The sequence below is a fragment of the Scophthalmus maximus genome, chromosome 4, assembly GCF_022379125.1.
Source record: "Scophthalmus maximus strain ysfricsl-2021 chromosome 4, ASM2237912v1, whole genome shotgun sequence".
NCBI lineage: Eukaryota > Metazoa > Chordata > Actinopteri > Pleuronectiformes > Scophthalmidae > Scophthalmus > Scophthalmus maximus.
Genome location: NC_061518.1, coordinates 8,877,036 through 8,896,913, shown reverse-complemented (window position 1 = coordinate 8,896,913; position 19,878 = coordinate 8,877,036).

The window sequence follows — 19,878 nt, the reverse complement described above, 5'->3', positions numbered from 1 at the left end:
ATCCACAATTTGATATGGATCTCATCTTAGTGCCACACTTCTTTCGGCACAACAAGAAAATAACTAAGGATAAAATTGTAGGCATTTATTTTGAAAAATATAAACATTAAACCGATAACCGTCCATAATTCATTCTGTAAAAAATCAAGCAAGAGAAACACTGGCATATTGTCAGATTAACGCTCCATCTCTATTCTTGAAGACTGGAACCCACATTCTGGGATATATAAGGTAAATTAGTAATAATTAAAAGGCCTATAGCCATGATAGCAGCTGTGAGGGGCTGTACCAAGTGGCAAGTCTCTGTGATGTCACCCATTGGTTTGTGAAATGCCGTGTTGAAGCCTCCAATTTTAAATTTTGGCCAGCGCTATCTTTTTTAAATTTTCTTAAACCAGAAGTAACCCCTATTTGGAGGAGCAGGGATGAGTCTGAGTGAAAACTCTTCCCCTGCATGTTCACCTACTCCTGCGATCCTACTCCTACTAGCTCTCAATCACAAGCTATCTACGCCCCAATGTACTGTAAAGTAAAGTATCCAAAAATGATGGAAAGTCGTGATCAGTTCATCCTGAGCAGAACCTGACTGTTAGTAAGATAAGATTAAGTAAGATGCACCTCTATTGATCCCCCGTAGGGGAAATAGTACAGTACAGTCCATCCTTGTCCAATAGATATTTCACCCAAAATCAAAAAAGCAACCTCATGGTGGCACAAGAGGGAAAGTTAGGGAATTACCATGAATGTCTGTGCAAAAGTTCAAGGCATCAATGTAACACTTGTAGCCTGAACCGAAGTGGTGGACCCAATGACAGATCAGTATCACCACTTACAGTCTTAGAGTCATGCTTCCAGTTTAGCTGACGGACCGCCGGCGGACAAGTGCAGTATTTTTAGAATCAACTTACATCCACATTTAGAACCAGCTCGGTTGTTTTTTGACGAAAAAACGGAACAGATTTTGCTTAGCGAAAGAAGCCGTATCAAAATGAACATCTTGTATCAGTTGGGGACCGAAAACAAAAAATAGTCATGCACAAAACCTCAACATGTCAACAATTGTTGTGACCTCAAAATACCCTTGACTGCATTTCAACCTGTGATCCACGCATCATCGCTCAGGCAGGACAGACACTTGGACGGAGACAGACGGACAGACAGACGGACTCACAGACAGGGAGTGGTGCCCTTGCAACGCCGCAGTGGCTTAAACGATGAGCTGTCAAAGCCCCGGGGTAAATTGCTGTGGAGTAAATATATGCTCCAGCATGGTTTAGGCCATGCCAGGTCATTGTGGTGGGTGTATTGTGTGTATGGAGGAAGCCACAGTGGTACAGCAAGTCTCTATGTGTGTGTGTGTGTGTGTGTGTGTGTGTGTGTGTGTGTGTGTGTGTTTGTATATTTGTAAAGATGTGTGGCATGCCAGTGGAAAGTGAGAGGAATCCACATCTGTTGGTCGTCTGAGCTCCACTTTGAAACATATTCTGAGTGTTTGTTGTTTTCAAAGTGACAGATAAACACTGGATTTGTAACGTTTTCTTCACAGACTTAGGTTTTTCCGCCGTGTCTTTCTTGCCTGTGGTGAGCTCCACTCATCTGCAAGCCAGGAGGCCCGGGTAGAGAACAGGAAAGGCCACCTTTGCCCTTTTGTGGCACCAAATAAGTGACGGTCCTTCTCGGTGTCCCGCAGGAACCACATCTGGAGGAGTTCTCCTCAAACCTCCACCCTCTGCTCTGCTGGATTAGATCTCCTGACCATCCCACCCAGTGACTGAACACTGAGGCCTGGGTAGCTGGCCGAGGCGAGGTGGTTGTCTGAATGAGACCGCAGGCCAACGTGGCTAACTGTTCCAGCCTCCTTGGTAGACCTTCACTAAGGCTACATTACAGGCTTCGGAGCCAAGGGCTGGACCACACTGTGTGCATGTGGATGTGTGTGTGTGTGTGTGTGTGTGTGTGTGTGTGTGTGTGTGTGTGTGTGTGTGTGTGTGTATCTGTGGCCATGTTGCATGCCTTTAATTGTTTGAGTATGTGTGTATACTTGTGTGTGTCTTAATTTGTCTTTTGCACATGCATCTGTGCCTTCACATCAAGTGTTCAACGTGAACATGTGTGTCTCTGCGTATGGTTTTTGTGCACTCTCTCCACACTTAAAGGCAAATGAAGAAAAAAAAAAAGTCCAAAATTGTTGGGTCACCACAACTGAGAGACTTCACCCTTGTTCAGACAGACCCCAGGTTTCAAAAATAGAGGAGTTATCTTTAAATAACCACCAGCAGGAGATGGTCCTGTCTCTCTCGTGCACCAGAAAAAGACTCAACTCTCTTCAGGCTTGAGTGAGTGGCAGTTTTAGGTTATACTGCAGTTCAAGGAACATTCATGATACATCACCAGACTGCTCTCTATAAAAAAAAAAAAAACTATAAAAAAAATACAGACGACTTCTGAGCTCAACCACCAGGTCCCTTGGGCCAAACGTTGACTTAGACGACACCAAGTCAAGACCTAATGTAAGTCAAAGCCTGTATGAATACAACGATGGAATATTACAGTATTCACATATAAAAACACATACAAATACATGTAGATTCATACATGTAAAATGCATGCAAATTGTGGACAGAGGCGAGTAACTTGTCAAGAGTGACCTCCAAATGTGGGCCGGGTCTCCCAAGTAGCCTGGATGTCACACAGTGCTGTCAGTCAGTGTAAATGAGCTCTGGTGGGTCTTGTTTCTATCTCTATTTCTTCTTCCCTCCTTCCACAGATGCAAAATGCATTTATAAATACAAGTCTAAACGTGTACTTTATCTGAGCCCTCAAATCTTATGCTACTCTGTACTTCTTCTCTGCAAAATTTCACATTTGGACATCCATGCACACATATAAATCTTTATCTACTGGTTAGGTTCGTAACCCCTGTTACAAAGCAGTAATTACTACATGGTTGCTTTCAGACGTGCACCCAGTCCGGCCTTTTTCCTGAACTTTGGGGCTGTATGTGAGGATGCAAATGTCCGCAAATGTTGTTTTGGACATTTTTTCCAGAACTTTTCCTGCCATCCCCCAAGTAAAATTTTGTGAAATGTGTACATGTCCAACTCTGACAATCTCCAACTCTCATGTCTGAAAACAGCTTTTAAAATATGATGCATTGTGACATGTTAAATGAAACTATCACAACTGCCATCTGCAATATTAAAATGTTGCTCACATGTTAATGCATTAGTAATAACAAACCAGTAGAACAGCTGTGACTGAAGACATGTTAACTGAACTAACTGATAATTTGCAATAATATTTTATACTAGATATTAAATAGTAAATTTCACCTATACTATTTAACAATTTTTTTTACTCAAGTAAAGATTTGAATGCAGCACATTTACTTGTAATGGAGTATTTACATATGCATTACTACTTTTATATTAGTAAGTGATTTGAATACTTCTCCCATCACCTTCCTCTGTGTGGTTTCATTCATAGTCCATCTGTTCTCATTTCTGGTAGATTCCCTCTTCACCTTAACATCTCAATGGTATTTATCAATTCCTCCTCTTGCCCTCACCTCCTCATCCTGTCTGCGTATCCTTTACATGCCCACTTCCCACACTCCGACTCTGCATTAAACCCTCTCCATCACTTTCATTCTCACTCCTAAATCACTTTATCCTTTTTTGTCCTCATCCCTTCACTTTTCTCGCCGTCGTTCATTCTTTTCTCTCCCAGGTGAGCAGTAATGGGATTATGGGTGGGTGGGTGGTCATCAGGAGTTGTTCCCCATGCAACAGAGCCTCTCTCACCTCCCACCACCATCCATCTCCATAAGCACACACTGACTGGGAAGCCACCGCCAGCCTCAGAGTTTCAGACCCACGTGTAGACACTTATGTCAGGAGGACAGCACACAGTGAGGCAATAGATCAAAGTTAACTTTTTATGATATGGTCTAGGATGATTCTAAGAAGAAAAACGTAAACCTGGAGCTGGCTTAGAGTAAAGCAGACTAAAATGATCAATATGCTACAAATGCACCGACCTCATATCAGCATCAGACGCTTTTGTAGCTTTACACTGCCGGTCAAAAGTTTAAGAAAACCAATATTTTTTTTTTGGGGGGGGGGGGGGGGGGGGGGGGAGGGGTTCTGTGAAGTTTCTATGATTTTTCAGTTGTTGTTAATTTTTTGGTTGTTTTTTTAACCCTGGGAAGTTGGGAAATATAAAAAACAACTGGAAAAATGGGGTGTTTGCTAAACCTTTGACTGGTGTTGTACCTACTTCACCCAAAAAGACCCTGACACTTGTACTGAAATGATCTCCTTTCTCTCGATGTCACTCTCTCGCTCTCTCTCTCTCCCTATCTCCATGAATCACTTTCCGGAGAAAAACCCAGAAGCTATTTGTGCCCGCAAAGCTCGTCTAACAGCCGCCTGAAATCGATGTCTAAAAGGCAAAGGCCTTTTGCCTCAGAAAGCCTGCAGCACAGCTCCTCTGCCAAGGCTTTAAATCAGGGGATTATTGGTTTTATGAGTGTGACCCATGTGAAAATAATTGCTAATGTTCCAAGAGCAACCAGTGGAAAGGTGGGTAATGGGGCAATTTATAAATTCTGATTGTAATACATGGAAAGCATCCAGGCCACCTCCTCCCTGTTATTTTATGGCTGGCCATAAAAGCAGGCCAAGCAGCACAACGGTGGCAGCAATTAAAATCAATACTACTGTTACAAATGCTGTTATTGCTGCTCATTCGCTGTTTGAGAGGAGGAAAGCCCGGAGGACAGAGAACAACAAATCAGACAGCGACAAGGCGCTACCTGTTGTATACCGAGAGAATAAAAGTGGATTGTGAGTAAAGTATACGTCAAACAACTTCAGAAATGCCTCCAAATGAGAAACAAACAAATGTTTCTACATCTGTCTTGGTGCGTGCTCATATTAGAGGCCCACTTTAGTTCTTATGGATACTGTCGTTTTTAGAACCATCGACCAACGTGACAGAAAATATGTCTTTACCCCTGCCAGGGAGGTTGTATGATTGGTTCAGTTTGTCTGTTTGTCCATACTAAGTTATGGTCAGATTTGCATATTTTTTTAACAACACATAGCAGTTACAGCTATTCACACAATTCTTATCTAACTTACAAACATAAACACAGGTCTTGCGCTGAACCTTAGCTTGTTGAACACACAGCCAAACAACAGTTACCAGGGAAAACAGTTTGCCGGACAGATACTCGCTGCTCAGCTGTATCTTATTACACAGCATGTCAACATCCCAGCCAACGACACCACGGCCCATTTTGATGCTGGTGTGTTTTCGTCCACAGCCGCTTTAAGCACAGCATGTTGTGAACTTTCTCATCCTGGTGGTAATAAAATAAAAGACGAACAATATACACTGGCAAACTGACAACCATAACATAATCCTACAGAATGAATTACTCCCACGCTGCTGTACCAAGCGACATTGATTCTATTATCCTAAAAATAGAAGGTTCAAAAACAAACGCAACGTAACCTGCGGATCGTCCTTTCTCACTGCTCTTTTGTTGCTTTTTTGTGGGTTTGTTTCACCACGTCTGCCTCTGACGTGTGACCTGAGATGAAGAGCGGCTCCTGTCCTCACCAGTCACTAGCCGCTGTAGTGTGGCTCGACAGCCGACCAGAGGAGAGACAGAAGAGAAGAGTAAATGGAGGTCTCTGGCCTCGGGCCTAACGACGCCGCACTCCTTTCCTCCTTCAAACCTCACCACAGCTTCGGTCTGCTCTCCTTTGGTCTAGGCAGCAGGACACCACAAATAGCCCATATTCCCTCTCTCTCCACGGCTCCCAGAACCATAAAGTCATGCACGGGAGCCTGGTAATTTTCCACTACAGTTAGTAAGGATGCACCGTCTGTCTGTGTGTGTGTGTGTGTGTGTGTGTGTGTGTGTGTGTGTGTGTACCTGCCCAAAAGAATACATCTCCATGAGTATGCATTTGGATCGGTATACGACTTGCCGTCCGATAGTGAGACTTGCCGTTCTTATGAGACCTTTTTTTTTTCATTAACACTCCCACTCACAGCTTAGACACATTGATTCTAACACATCATGTGCGTCACACATGCACAGACACTTCTGCAGTAGTACGTTGAGTAAATGCACAACTGTTTCCATGTGGCAAAACTGCAGCACTGTATTTGTCACACAACTAAACCCCAAATAGACAAACTTTAAAAATGTCCCACATACACACTCAGAGTCACACACTCTGCATCTGAATGTGAAATTTTTTTAAAGACATCGCTAAAAAAAAAAAACACTCTAAAAGTTTGAACACACACACTTCCTGAATACTGGAAACACACGCTTGATAGAGTCAAAAGAAGAAGTCAAAACAGGCCGCAGATGTATTTGATTCTGGTGTGGTTAATAAAAGCTCTGGGGTAACGGTCTGAGGCAGCATCTAATTCAGTACACATTCAGTTAGAGGGAAGCCACAGTGCTTGTGGGTGGTCCGGGGCCCGTCTGCGCAGCCATTTTGTCTTCTGATGTCACATGTTTGGATTAAAGGCTCAATTTGCTCTCCTTTCTCGAGGCTGCAGCAACTAAATGTGCTCAGAAGTAAAGGATGAGTGAAAGGAATCCGCAGGCTCAGAGGGGAAGTGCAAATGGAAGGATTTTTTTTTTTTTTAAAGAATTGAAAACAGATGAGCAGATCAGCTTATGGGATGTTTATGCTTAAGGCCTCTGAAAAGATTAAAAAAAAAAAAATTGCCTAAGAGCTACAAGAATCCCATTCTGTTTTTACAACAGAAACTAGAAATTAGCCTAGTTATTTTAGTGCACTGACAAAGAGTCATTTGACGCATGCCCTGGGACATTCAATAAGTCACACAGATCTCAATCTAAAACCTCTCCGCCTCACTATCCCATCAAATGCATCAACGTGATTTCACATCTCCTGATCCAAACCTCCGCGAGCTGCTGACAGAGAGTAATCCATCTTAATCAGAGGATGATATGATGAACAATCCCTCTAATATATTGATGTTGACAACTTAGCCATGAGATTGTCATTGAGGGTTTGTGTGCGAGCGGCGCAGCGAGAGCAATGTGCTATCAATGCATTCCACACTGCCGCGTCGTTTGCAAAAGGACGGAAACCAATACATCTATATTTTGCAGGTGTGTACTTTATGTGTGCACGCACATATTCACACACACACACCTCCACTGATCTTTTTCCCACATTCGAAATACAGTGTCATCTTGCACATCAATGCACATTTACACACCCACGGACACACACTCACACACAGAGAGAGAGAGAGAGAGAGAGAGAGAGAGAGAGAGAGAGAGAGAGAGAGAGAGAGAGAGAGAGAGAGAGAGAGAGAGAGAGAGAGAGAGAGAGAGAGACTGTTTCCATCCCACTTTTGTTCTTCGTCTTGGTTGCGGTGTATTATAGGTCACAGTTATGCAATTGTGTAGGGGTAGCCTATTTTCTCCACACACCTCTCTGACTTTTCTTTGTTCCTCTTTCTGTCTGTTTCTCTCCTTCACTCTCACACTTTTTTTATTCTTTTCATTTGAATCTATTTATTTTATCTTGTTTTATAGTAGTAGTTTTTGTAGTTTTATGTATTCATATATAGATGTATAGCTGTAAATACAGTGTATTTTGACCTACCTTTTGTCTGTATATGTAAGTGATTTGATCAAGTGATCTATCTATCTATTGTAATGTTGGAATTTTAGAAAAGAAAGTTCAGAATTGAATGTAGTGCAGCAATAACTAGTCAATTAATGAACAAAAGGATGAATCCATCAATAATCACAAGTTGCAGCCCCAACTCACTGTGTTGCGTTTCATAAGTCACGACAAAGGTATTAATTCCTTGAGCCATTGGAAGGTTTGCAGTGTTTTGGTGGATGTTTTTGACTCGTCAATGCGCATGACAAAAGGGGAACAAGTTGCAAAACCTTTGATTGCAACTGTTGATGCTCCGTCATATTGCGATTAATGAACGCTTGATGATAATTTTTTGTTAATTCTGCCTAATTCTGCTTTGAAGCATTTCCTCTGCCATGCGGTTGACAGTGGCTTCCAACCACGTCAGCCAGACGAGCAGAACACGTCTCGCCGCCGGCAAACATCAGGGACCACATGCAGACATGCCTCCTTCAAACACACAGACACGTATGAAGGTCTTGAGTGTGATGCGTGAGCGTAACCAGACACTGCACAGAGACAAACTGCAACACTTTGCAGTGGGACAATGTGACAGAACTCATCTGCATCCATTTTGACTTATTAGTCAGGTTACCTTGACAACTCTGACAGCTCTGCTGCAGGCACAGATCAAAGATAAGGGATATGTTCAGTTTCGGTAAAAGGAGGGCAAACGTGCAGATGGCACATGTTTGAGGAACATGTGTTCATTCAGAAAGACAAATCATGAGGCAGAGGAACAAGAGAGAAGAAATACGGCACTGCCTCTGCTCAGCTGGGTCATTATTAATGAATTCCACAACCTAAAGAAAGAAAGTTTGTTTTGGAAAATAAAATATTCATAAGCCAAAGATATAGGCATATCCAGTACTGACTGTGTGGTAATTTGTGGTCAGTCACAATGTTTTTGTACTTGGGCGTCAAGAAATTCCATCATAACAACAGCACACTGATTATTTGAAAATTTTTTGATGTTCCCTTGCAGGGTTTTCTTCATTATGTTTGTGTGGGCATTGTCTCTTTGGAAGAATAAACAAGATTCTGTGTTTCTCTCCATTTGCAACTAGTTCCAGCTACGTTCATTTGATTTATGTCAGTTGGTTGTGGGGGGGGGGGGAGTCAATTTTCATCCTGCTTCTTTCTTTATTGAGAAGAAAGAGGAAAAGAATCATAGTGAACAACGTCTCACCAGTTGCCATGACAACCCACCGTACCCAATAACCCGTGGAAAAAATTTGTGTGTAGCCGTCATACACACAGGAGCACTCTGTCAGCCATGGTTTGAGGGCAAAAGCAAATCTTGTTTACAGCCCACAGACTCTCTCTCTCTCACACACACGCACGTACACGCGCACACACACACACGCGCGCACACACACACACGCGCGCACACACACACACACCATCATGCACAAACAAACTGCACGGAAACGATCTATCCACTTCACCACAAAACAACCTTCAAGCAGCTCTGTCGGCACATCCTGTGTAGATGTGAGCCGTCGGAGAATACAGTAACCCACAAGTGCATGTGGTGTTACAGTTTGTACGTCAGATATCCGGACTGAAACCACCCCTGAAACACAATGAGAAACAAAAAAGAAAGATACAAACACTTAATTTGGCATTTGCTTAAAAGCTGTTATAAGCTGTTGAGAAGAAGTTGCAAAGTGCAGACTCCTCCTTGAAATCATTGCGTTAGGTCCTGTGTTCGAACCGTAAATGGTTTTAGTGCAACAGCAGCAGCAGCAGCAGGAGGAGGAGGTGGATGAGGAGGAGGAGGAGGAGGAGGAGAGTTCTCGGTTTAGAAAAGCTGCTACTTGTGGCTTTTGGGTTTGTGGGCTTCTGTATAAGATATAACGGTACTGTTTCCCTGTCAGCACATTTAGGCCATGCAAGCCACTCCTGGGGTTGTGAGATAACAGAAGTGTGAAGAACAAAAAAATTAAAAAAGCCTCACAAACAGTCACAAAGGCGTCCTGTCCTGCTGCACATACTATTGAAGATGCATGAAATAGATGCAGGTTTGATAAGATTTTAACTTGTGGATAATGCACAGCCAACACTGTAGTTATAGAATATGTTTCAACATTTTCCGTCAAGTATTAAAAAAAGCAATAAATTGAAAGTCAAACGCTTCAGGTCACGGTCTGGGTGAAGGAAACACACACACACACACATAACTATTATGAGGTGTCATTACTGAAAAGCGCCATGGCGACCGTCAAGAAAAGTAAATGTGTAGTGTCACACTTTCCAAGAGAGATGGACAAACGGTTATTCTTTTGATGAAGTAAAAGACAAGCCAGTGTCACAGTGATGAAAAAGGTCAATCTCGAACGTCATCTACTGTATGAAGAGCAAAACAAATGCTCTTGATGACGTTGACACTCTTAGACAGAGTTTGTGCCCAAAACGCCCAAAAAGCTGAAACCTCATTCAGAAGGAGAATTTGTGAAGGAGCCTTGTTGCCGCCGTGAAGCTGCAGTGTCAGTTTGTCTTGACTAACTGCCGTGCAACGAATTACTGACATGGCAAGAGATATTGACAAATCACTGGAGGACACGGCAAGACATTTCTAGCTTTTCTCTGTGGCCTGTGATGAAACAACAAACAAGTCATTTTGGTTTGTGGGATTACAAGTGAGCTGCGAGTATAACCATCATCACTACCATCTGACATCAGACGCCTCGCTAGATAGAAGCACTACCAGCCATCACATTAGAGAAGTGAGTATGTGTTCAATGATTTTCATATGGTCGATAAACCAAAAGGTCTTTTAAGAGTTCATAAAGTCGACAAGAGAACGTAATAGGGCAGAATTGAGTTAGGGATGGAAACGTTACGATACATTACATTCATTCAGATACATTCTTTGTTGGATGAAGCCAGATAGATGTGGACAGATAGGTAGAATACAGTAGTCCACTGTGTTTGTTCAATGTGCAACATGTGGTTTCATATGATCTTAATTGCTATCCCCCTGATTGGTACCAAAATGGAGTTGTCGGTCATTAGTTCCGCTCAGTTCAGCCCAGCTCTTGTGACTGATACACCACATATCTTCAACAATGCAATGCTTTCACAGGCAAACCACTCCAAATTGACCAACTTGGAGAAATACACTGCAGAGAACAGCACAAGGAAGACGCTATAAGTCACAGATGACAACTCCCTCTGAAGATAAAAACAGCTCATCTGTGGTTGTTTCATAGAAACATCCTTCTCAGCGGGTGGACATTAAAAGATCTGTTTCACATTAGGGTTTCACGCTTTAGATCAAGGGATAGTAAAAATACTTTTTTGCCCTGGAGTTGGGACAACTGTAATGTGATAGGATGTTATTATTTAATGAATGCTGGTATCAAATCTATGTCCCATGATTCTTTCTGGCTGTTTCACACTATTGGTGCTGCGGTCAAATCCTCTCAATGTGTACAACATGCATTCATGGGAGATTAAGTTGCTTTGCACATAAATGTCACCAAACACGTACTATTTGCAAAACAGTCGACAATAAGTTGAAAGTAGTACAACGTGTGGCCCAGAATCACAGTCCCGGTGTTTAGAAATGCACAAGCAGTAGACGACATACTGTATACAGCCCCCGGTACGGAAGAAAACTGCCAGCGAAATCCGCAAATTAAAATGTAAAGCTGGTCTAAGCAGCACCTTGATGAAATCCAATATCAAGCCAAGCAAGGAGTCAATGTGCACTGGAGGGAATGAGAGTGAAGCCGAGCCAACAGGGAGTTCTGCCTCCTATCTCTTTCCCGTTCCCTCTTTCCTCCACTATCATTACCTTGCCTGTCACTCCCCATGTAATTTTCTCCAATTCCTCTCCCTCATTAAATTTTTTTTCTCTCCCTTTTAACTGGCTATCTTTATAACCTTACACCAATCACTAAATGTTTCCCTCTCTCCTTCCTTCTTTCCCCTCATCTCACCTCCCCGCTCCCCCAATTTGTCTCTGCCCCCCCTCCCCGATCCATCTTCCGCTCTCCTTCCCTCAGGTTGTTTCCTCTTCTCTCAATCTGTAGGTGCCACATCTGGCAGCTTTCAGCTCCAAACTAGGCCTGCCTGACTCGGAGAGAGAGAGAGAGAGAGAGAGGGAGATAATCGGGTTAATCCCTCCATCATCCCAGAGGCTATCACGCTACTCTATAACCCCCTAATCCCTCTAATTCCCTCACACTCTGCAGTCAGCCTCGCTGTCAGACACATCGGGATCCTTATCGCCAGGCAAGAGCTGCGGGCGCCGTGTGTGTGTGTGTGTGTGTGTGTATGTGTGTGCGTGCGTGCGTGTGCGTGCGTGTGGGCGTGCGTCTCAGTTGCTTCTTTTAATCAGTGAGGGATATCTGTGGCCTTGCACCAGACTGACCTGACCCGGGCTTTGAGGAACCTTGACAAATGGATAAACAAACCATCTCCATGCCAAATGAGGAATATATCCTAAAAGATAAACACACCCGCTCTCTCTTTGTGCTTTTGATGCTTCATATCGAAGCACTGTACGACAATGTTATCCCCCTCTCCTCCTCCTCTTCCTCTTCTCTTTTCTTTCCTGGTTAGACGTTGTGCAAATGCGGAGGAGCACAGTAACAAAGAGCCAAGCATGTAAAAGCACACCGTGATCAATAAAACACTGATTATATACACACAAATCTGATGGAGATGGGAGAAGAAATTTGGGAGGCAATAACAGAACTGCAACCCACAGCTGATCAGCTCCATATAGATGTATTGATCGATGTGGGAAAGGAGCCAGGGGAAAAGAAGGAGGTTGTATATTGTCTAAGGAGAGCTGAGATAATTCAGCTCTTGTTATCTGGTGAAACGAAGAGGCCGAACAGGCGGATCGACCATAAACGCTCCAGTGGTGTTTATCAGCTACATCACTGACCTTTGAACTCTGTGAAAAGTCGTCCCACAAGGAAGGGCTGCAGGGTGGGCGAGAGGTTAGCAGGTTATTTTCTCCTGGATGCTCTCGCTCCAGGAGAAAATATGTGTGTGTTTGTGTGTGCGCGCGCACTATTGATTAGTGTTCCAATTTAACAGCAGGTTATTTATCATGCTTGCTGCTCTGTGGGTACCAGCAGATTGCATTATTGGAATCTGGCCGTGTGTCTAAGAATATCTGTCCATCCATCCCATGGATGGAGGGTGTAAAAAAGATATTATTATGGTAATTTTTAAATAAAAATGGTATATTATTGTATATCAATATATATCACGGTATAAATTAAGCCACTATTCCTAAGACTCCCCTAAACTAAAATTCCTTTTCTTTGATTGAGAACCTTAAAAAAGCTTATTTTTTTGTATAAATCTGTGTAAAGCCTTTAGCATTAAAAAGTCTAATTTCCAACTGTGTGTGTCCACACCATGTGTTTTTGCATTTTGTTACTGAGGAGATTTCCTGAGAGCTTTGTTGCTCGATCGAAGGGATGAGTCTATTTGTTGGTGTTTGAGAATGTAAGTGTATTGAATAAAAAGTGACAACCCTAGTTTCAACTCTAGAACTCACTGACGTTTTGCTACCTTGTCAATCCACAAAATCTCTGCAGGTTTAAATTAACCCAGCTCGGCTTTCCAAAGAATTACTTAGTCTTTGTTTCTGTAATGCGATTTGGTTCTCAGGCAAATTCAAATATTGAGAGTATATTTAGGGAAAATTTCCATCGCGATCAGTGATTACATCGTTCATATCACCAACACTCTCTTCATCCATCCATGCATCAATTCACACATCTATCACCTTCTAGCTCACAAGTTGTGTCCCCTGCCTCGTACATCCTCCTTTTTATTCAGTGTCACCACTGAAATGTGGCATCTGATGGCACTTCCACCCACTCCCAGTGATGTGAGCGCCGGCACTGTGGCTAACGCTCGAGATTGAGCAAAGCTCCAGCGAGAGAGACAGCTCATCAAGCTGGGGAGCCAGCCAAGTCGAGTGTGACAAATCTCCATTTACCATCGGCGCACGGGGGCACGGGGTAAAATTAGAAACTCCGTTGCTTCTAACTCCCCGCTGCTAATTCCATTTCGTGCAAATTAATAAGTGTTTTTGTCCTCCTCCCCTCGCTCCACCCCCGCCCCTCCTCGTTCTCCCACATTCTCGCTCCCTCCATCATCTGCTCTCCTTGACGAATTGCATTGTCTCAAGGAAAAAAAAAGAAGAAGCTCATACACTAGTAATGAGACATTGTTAGGCAAATCCCAAGTCAGTTCCAGCATTGTTTATGAAATAAATGCCTGATTATCAGCTTGGGAAGTGTGTTTGTGTGTATGAGAGCGGGGGGAAAAAATGTACCGCTGTTGGCTGCAGGGCAAGATGCAACTTGTTTTTGCTGCTGTTGTTTTTTTTTTCATCATCATTACCGTTTCCTATTTGACAAGAAAACACTCCTGACAATTTGGCAATTCATTACCAGAAATAACCCATTGTGAACTGAGGCAAGGCGAGGAATGCAGCAGTGTGTTAATGACCCTCTGGCGAAGTGTTGTCTGGTAAATGGATATATACTTTCCTGTGAAATTTAGACTAATTTCCGTCCTTCGTTCACTGACGATACAATTTTTAATGGCGATATTGTTTTTAATATGGCATATGTGAAGATTAAAAGTAGAATCAACATCGATAATTTCTATTAACTGTTAATCTGATTCATCATTATATATAGGAAGGGATTTTAACTGCTGCTCCTACTTAGGAATGAGCATTTTGATTTTTTTTCTCACTGATAACCAAAGCTCGTTAATTGACCATTAACCTTAAACCAACAAGATCAATATGTTCTATATAGTATTTGCTGGTATTTTCTATTATTTGCCTGTGACAAATACAAGAGGGGGTGCAATACTGATTAGGGAGTAAAAAATTTTGATGACCATCATTATTCTCTCTCACACACACGTGCGCGCGCGCGCGCACACACACACACACACACACACACACACACACACACACACACACACACACACACACACACACACACACACACACACACACACACACACACACACACACACACACACACACACACACACACACACACACACACACACACACACACACACACACACACACACACACACACACACACACACACACACACACACACACACGCGCCCGTTTGAGCCCGTGTCTTACAATCAAGCTTTTTGGATTTCACACAGCCATATTGAATGTGCAGCATGGAAAGTAAAGATTTAGGATTAACCAATAAAACCTTCAGAAGTAGGTAATGATCCCCCATCACGGCCTAAGTACCACTCATATCCTGGCAGTGCCCAGAGATTTACAGAAGTGGCTGAACCCATCTCCCTGAGAGGCGGGCGATTAGCAGGCTGCAGTGGGAGGGAAACACACTGGATCAATAGCGCACCAGAGAGAATCAATGGTTGCTTCATAATGGGCCTCTATGACTACTGCATCCCATCAGGCTCCTTTATAGCTTTGTTAGTCTACCATCAACTATCAGTATAAAACATGCATTTTGGCTCTGTCACAGAGAGTGCTGGGTTTTGGTTGGGTTGCTAATGAATTTGAATGTGCCGGCCAGGAATGTAGCTGTTTTTTTTGTTTCGTTTTTACAACACGCCAAGTTAAGGAAAAGTTAATCCTGATTAAAATTGGCAGGGAGAAAGACTTGGAGCATTGCTGCTAATGAGGAACTGACTGCTGCAACCGAATAAGGAAGGGATGGAGTTAAAAATGGAAATGATCTAAATTTGCAGTTTCATGTTTTTTCCACTAGCCTGCAACTGGGCTGCATTATAGGACAATGTTTTGGTGTGTGGCTCTAGAAATGTTGAAACAAAGTAGTTCATTTATTACTATTATTAGAGTGTTTCCTTTTAGATATTGTCAAACTGAAAAGTTTAAGTGTTGATATCAATTTCCATTGCAGGCTTATTCAACGATGCATCACTAACTGTTTGTACTCTACTATAGGCTCTACTTTACTCACTCATTTGCTTATCACAGTGGAAAAGACTGGATTTTAGCAAACACTACGCAGTGGCAGCAGGTAGGACAGACAAAGCTAGCACGAAATGTCACCGCTCAGTTACCACAAGACAAACAAGTCTATGATTTCCATTGATAAGCAGCACAACGTTACTTATTGTGAAAAGACGAACTGACCCTAAACCATCGATCTGAGAACAATCACCTTCGTGTGAGATGCACAGCTACGTCTGTTCATCTTTTCATTTCGCTCATACCTTTGTTATTCTGAAGTTGCACAGATTGGTGTGACACGTTATAACAACACTGGTTCTGCGTAAGCAGGTAATTTTGAGTGGATCATTCAGGGTATGTTAATTTCACATTGCTTGCCACAAACTTCATAAATTCTTTTACGCAGGTTTTTAATAATGTAGACAACTCACATGGGGCTAAAACAGACACAAATACTGCATCAGTCTTTTCCTGTGGGAACAACAGGAAGCACTACAGGAAAAGACAGACTAGACTAGAGATGCAACATTGCATGAAATATGACCATATCTTAATTTTACTATCTACTTAAAAAAAAAAAAAATTAAGTTAACTTTAAACAAATGTAGAAACGTTCGACCAGTTCCCACCAGGAACTCAAGCACACAGAGCTGACACTATCACTTTATGAGGTTTCTGAATTTAGCAAACCAATACTGACTTAAGTCCTGTATTCACTTTCCTTTCAGCTCTGTTCCGGTCCACACAACTCCTGAGAAAATCATCTGGCATTGTCCCAATTTGCGTACTTCCATACTCGCAGTTGCTATTTTGAGTGACTTTAGTGTAAAACACTGGAGACCTCTGACCTTTTCAGAAGGGGACGGACCACCAGTGAATTTTCAAACTTGGCAAAGATGGCGTCCGAGGAGGAAGGAAATGTTATTGGTGGTGTGAGTTCCTCGTTGCGAGGACAAACAAGAAAGTAAAATATTTTTTACAGACTTCTAAAAGACCAGTAGAGCCAGAGAATACAGGTTTGATGCACTTATTGGACCCTGTGACTACGTCCATTTTTCTTAATGGTAATTATTTTTTTCCTGATAATCAAAAGGTTTTTTTTCACCCCCAGGTCCATTACTCAAAACTAACACATTTTTCAGGTCAGCTGAACCTTGTTGCTTTTCATTTTCCTGGGTGAAAAGAACATTATGGGATTTAATTCTAACCCCACGGTTCAAAACAGGTGTCAGTGAACAGCGGCGCGGATCACCTGACTTGAGAGCTATCCGTCTGCTGGTGCCTTAATAATTCAATAGCAATAGTTCTATTCGCAATCACAATATCAGTGCTCGCTGAGGCGTTTGTAGACTATCCCTCAGGCCTCAATAGTTATTAAAGACAGAAATTATATATTCATAACACAGGATATTGCTGCTTGTTTATTTATAGCTTGCTTCCATTTTTCAATGGCATTTTGTCAGCGACTTCCAAGCTATCTACCTTGCTTTGCCTTGGGCAATATATAGCTCTCCCTCCCCGACACCCCCTCCTCAAAAAAAAAGGGGGGGGGAGACGCAGGAATGGCTAAATTGAAAATGCGCCTTTTCCATTATTTTCAGGTTCCACCACAGCCAAGCTATTTCCTTGTTTGCTTGTGCCCAGACTTTGCAATGAGGATGTCTCTTTCTTCCACAGGCGGCTTGTGTGATTCAGCTGCTGTCAAGGGACTGCAGAGGATGCTAGAGAGAGCACAGGTCCAACGTTGTTGGCTGTAGTCAGGGGCTCCCAAGGACAAGATGATATTATCACACTCAGATGTTTGTCCGTGTGTGTTTGTGTGTTAGCAGCAGTGATTTTACGTATCCTGTTGTGCTTTTGAAATGAAAATATGCAAAATATTTCTATTGAAGAAGAAAAACAATTGGCAAACAACATATGAAAAATGAATACAAATAAATAAGAACAGTTGTGTGGTTTCCAAAAACAAATATAATTTTTGTTTAATTTGGTGATAGAATTTACGACGCATATTGTTACTTTGTCCTTTGCTGTGCCTTTGTTAACCGCAGAGCAACGCAGGCCTCCTGCTGGACACGCAGTCAGGCCATCATCCAAAAATATCGATGCAAATGAGCTGTGGCAATAAGCTTTATGCAAGCCAACAACCAGAATCATCAAAGAGCCAAAAAGCGACTTTCACAAAGTTAACAAAACCCCCACATGTGAAAGATTCTGTCCCATTTCCCTTTCCAGAAAGCTGTTGTCACAGCACATTTGCTCCCACTTAGCACTCAACATTCACATAAAGACCGTGAAATCCTTGTTGTTCAGAGTGATTAACAGGAGGCGATGAGAGAAACACATTTCCTGAAAAAAGTGGCTTCCTTCCAAAAGATATTTGTCTTCATTTGTCAAAGGTGAGCCACTCTGTTCTGCTGCGTAGGGCACTTTGACTCCGAAAGCAGCAAGTTGGCTCCGTACTGATGAGTCAATCAGCAAAGGTCAACAGGTTTAGGTGAAGTAGGTCACCTGTGTGCAACCTAATCTCCTTCGTCCTTTAAGTTAAGGATTTTTGGATGAATAAGCAGGTGCTGAAAAGCTATTACCTACCTGGGTTTGCCATCAGTCAAGGGCAGAAGGGTCTGGAAAAATGCCAACTGCATCTGCACGCACGCACGCACTTGCTGGAGAGTCAGAAGTTGGCACCTGCCACAATTGGCATCTAATGTCAGCAATCCTCAGTAAGTCACTCCCCACTGTAGAGAGTTGTGGACTTTACAAATTGGTATAATCAATGACAGAGAGATGTGGAATGTGAAATAACATAACTGGCCAGGATTTGACAACATCCTAAACAGGGAACATGAAGAAAGAGAGAGGGATGACGAATGTTTGTTTAAACTAGAAATGTTCCAAGTGAAAGGCAACAGCCAGAGGGATCTCATCGAGTGTCTCCATCATGGCTGCCAGTGGCCAATAGTTACTGAAAACATGGGTTCAGCTCTGTATGACCGAAGCCGCTCACTTGTATCGCTGGATAAATAGGTTCCACACTCACGCATTATCTTGGGTGACGGACATGTGCAGGTCAGGGGAGCCAGGGTCAAAATGAGGGTCTTTGGAGAAGGTCTGTTTTCCACTTGTCAGTCTCGGCGTGGTGATGTCAGTGGATGATTCACAATAAACCTTCACTTTAACAATTAGAAGAATAATAGAAGGGAAAACGTCAGGGCAACGAAGCATTTCATAATCCTGGCAATCAACCAATAAAAATAATTTCTTCTCTGATTTAGTTAAAGTGCCTAACAATTACCCCAAAAAGCATCTGTAGCATAAGAGAAACACAAACCATCCAATAAAGAATCTATCAAAAGCTCAAATTTAAATTTAATGAACAGACATTTTCTTGGCGTAACAAGACAGAGGCTAAATTCAAGCTAGCGACTCTGCTTTGGGATAAATGCTAACATCAGCGAGCTACCATTGTCATGCCGTGGTGATATTTAGCAATATGTGACCATGTGCGTTAACATTACAAGATTTGCTCATTGCAAATCTCCCCGGCCGAGGCTGATGGGATTGTCATTAGAGTTGCAGGTATGTGTTATAAATCAAAAATATCGGACAAATTCAAAAAAGCATTAGCACACAAATTGCAAACAAGCCCGTTGAGGTACCAGTATTCAAGACCTCATCATCAGCCGCTTCTGTCCGTCCTTTTCACTTCTTGTCTCATTTGACGAGAGAAGAAGCAAAAAGACTCAGGGACAGAGCGAGTGCAGTTTCATATTCTATATCGAAAGACAGGATACCAGTTATACAGCAATAACAATAATTCATGTAAATGGACTATACCTTTATAGCACTTTTCTAGTCTTATTGACCACTCAAAGTCACATTCACACACAGTCATGCAGCGTTGCTATTTTCCACGCTTTCTGTCACATTCAGGAAGAGCTGTCAGAGGCAATTCAGAGTTAAGTGTCCTGCCCAAGGACACATTAGCATGCAGACTAGGGGAAGCTGGGAAGGAACTGCCGACCTTAGGGTGTGTACAACCTCCTGAGCCACCCTGTGAGAGTCAATGCTGAACTGAATATGCCCCCAAGAAATTAAAATTCATGCAAATTAAAATTAATATTTGTACTTATATAGAACCTTTCAAGGTATCCAAGGCCACTATGTTTATGCCATGTAAAACCAACAACATGCTTG